Source organism: Penaeus japonicus, unplaced genomic scaffold, assembly GCF_977035675.1.
Source record: "Penaeus japonicus unplaced genomic scaffold, GWHDUDI00000001_assembly GWHDUDI00000024, whole genome shotgun sequence".
NCBI lineage: Eukaryota > Metazoa > Arthropoda > Malacostraca > Decapoda > Penaeidae > Penaeus > Penaeus japonicus.
In genome coordinates this window covers 38,840,533-38,843,032 of record NW_028234426.1, presented here as the reverse complement: position 1 = coordinate 38,843,032, position 2,500 = coordinate 38,840,533, and positions in this window count along the sequence as shown.

Below are 2,500 nucleotides of genomic sequence, written 5' to 3'. Positions count from 1 at the left end.
AAAGAGGAACAGAAGTTAAGGAAGAGGATGAAGAAGAGTAAGAGAAGGGAGATAAGGGAGAGGAAGAAGAGAATAGGAGAAGAATGAAAAAGAGGAGGAAAAAAAAGGAGAAGGAGGAAAAAAAGGAAAAGGAGGAATAGGAAGAGGTGAGGAGAGGGGAGGGGGTAGGAGGAGGAAGAGTAGGAAGCGAAAGAGGAGGAGAAAGAAAAGGAGAAAGAGGGGGAAAGGAGGAAGAAGAGGAAGAAGAGGTGTTAGAGGAATAAGAGATAGAGGAGGAAGAGAGGATGAAGTGCTTGAAGAAGATGAGGAGGGAAGGGAGACAAGAGGAGAAAAGAAGAGGAAAAAGAAGAAAAATAAAATAATAAAAGGGAAAAAGTAAAACTCAAAAATAAGAACAATCGATAAATCGATAAATGAAAAATAGATGATGAAGAAAAAATAAGATAAAAACAGAAAGTAGAGAAGAAATAAAGAAATTGAAAGATAGAATAACGAATTAAATAAAAAAAATATTGGTGTGTTTTGAAGAAAAAGTAAAAGAAAAAGAAAGAACGAAAGAAAGAAAGAAAGAAAGAAAAACGCGAAGATAGAAAAATGAATCAAAAATGATATTCAGAAGTAAGTCTTAAGATGTTTAAAAGATAATATCATTTACTTATCCATCTATCTGTCTACCTACCTACCTATTCATCTACCTATCAACATATCAGTCTATTTATCTATCTCTATATCTATCCCCCCCTCTATTAGCTCCTCCATCGCATTCCCCCCTTTAATACAGCATCAGCCTCCCTCCACCCCCTCCCCTCAGTCAGCTCACTTATCCTCCAATACTCACCCCCTCCCCACCTCCCCACCCCTCCCCAATCCCTTGTTTATCTTTCTCTCTTTCTTTCTTAACAAACTAAAATAAAACACGCAAAAAGAAAATACAGAAAATTGAACAGGGGGCGGGTGAGGGCGAGCGGGCGGCGTATCCTAACTTCCCTCTCTCTGCCAGGAGATTGGAAAGGATCCCTCTCGCGTCAAGAAGATCTCTATCTCTCAGAAAAGAAGAAAGAAAAAGAGAAGCGGGGAGAGTAATTGTTGAAGAAAGAATGCCAGTAAAGACAGAATGCGGACTAAGTGCTAAAAGAATGAATGTGCCGCCCTCAGAGGAAGGGGGGAACGGCAGCCCGGAACAGAAAAAACTCACCCCTCTCCCCTCACTCCCTTCCCTCACACCATCCGCATCTGCACCTCTACTCTCTCTCCTTTTCTCCTTCAGCATTATCGCTTCACGCCCGCTCTCCCTACGAGCCCCTACCCCTCCTGACATCGCTTATCCTGGTGATCTTGCCTACCCCTCCTTAAGTAACGGATCGGCACTCATCCTCTCAGGGCGTCTCTCTTGCTCGACGCACGTCCAATTCCTTCCCACCCACCTCCTACATGCTTTAGCCCTCCCTCCTCCCTCCCTCCCTACCCTCCCTCCATCTTCCACTTCACCCCTCCTTCCTTCACTCCTTCCCTCCTCTCTCTTTCCCTTCCTCCCTCCCTCCCACCTCCCTCATTCCTCCCTCCCTCCCTCCCTACCCTCCTTCCATCTTCCACTTCACCCCTCCTTCCCTCTACCACTCCCTCCCTCCTCTCTCTTTCCCTTCCTCCCTCCCTCCCCCCTCCCCCCTCCATTCCCTCCCATCCCACCCCCACCCTCCACCGAACCCTCCCTCATTCGTTCCTCCATGTCTCCTCCTCTCCCTCCCTCCCTCACACTTCCCTCATTCTCCCCTCCCTCGCTCTCCCCCACATCCCGCCCTTCCCTTTCTCTCCCTTTTTTTTTTTTCCCTAATTCATCCCGCCCTACCTTGCCTTTTTCTCTCGCCTTTTCCTACTTTCTCTTCCTTTTTTTTTCCTCCATCTCTCTCCTCCTCATTGCCTCCCTCCCTCCCTCCCACCTCCTCCCTCCCTCCCTCCCTTCCACCTCCCTCCTTTCCCCCCTCCCTCCCTCCCTCATTCTTCCCTCCCTCCCTTCCTCCCTCCCTCCCACCTCCCTCATTCCTCCCTCCCTCCCACCTCCCTCCCTCCCACCTCCCTCCCTCCCTCCCTCCCTCCCTCCTCCCTTCCCTTCCTCCCTCCTCTTTGTTCACGGAAGCGCATTTCGACGGAGCGTTTTATTGCAGTCCCCCTAAGTACGGGCGACCGGCGGTACGAAGACCGGTGTTGGACGGAGGGAGGGCGGAGGGAGGGGGAGGGGAGGGGGTGGAGGGTGAAGGGGGAGTAGGGAGGTGGAGTTCCCTTTCTTTCTCGCTTTTCCCTCCTTCTTTCCCTTTCTCTTTCGCTCATTTCCTCATCCTCTCTTATCCCCCTACATTTCTCCCCTCTGCCCCCTCCCCCCCCTTCCCAATCTCTCCCACTTCTTCATCTCTCAGACCCACTTCACAAGAAAACCCCTTTCTCTTCGCCCCCCCCCCTACTCCACTCCTCCCCTCACTCTGAACCTCCACCTCATTTACCCCAC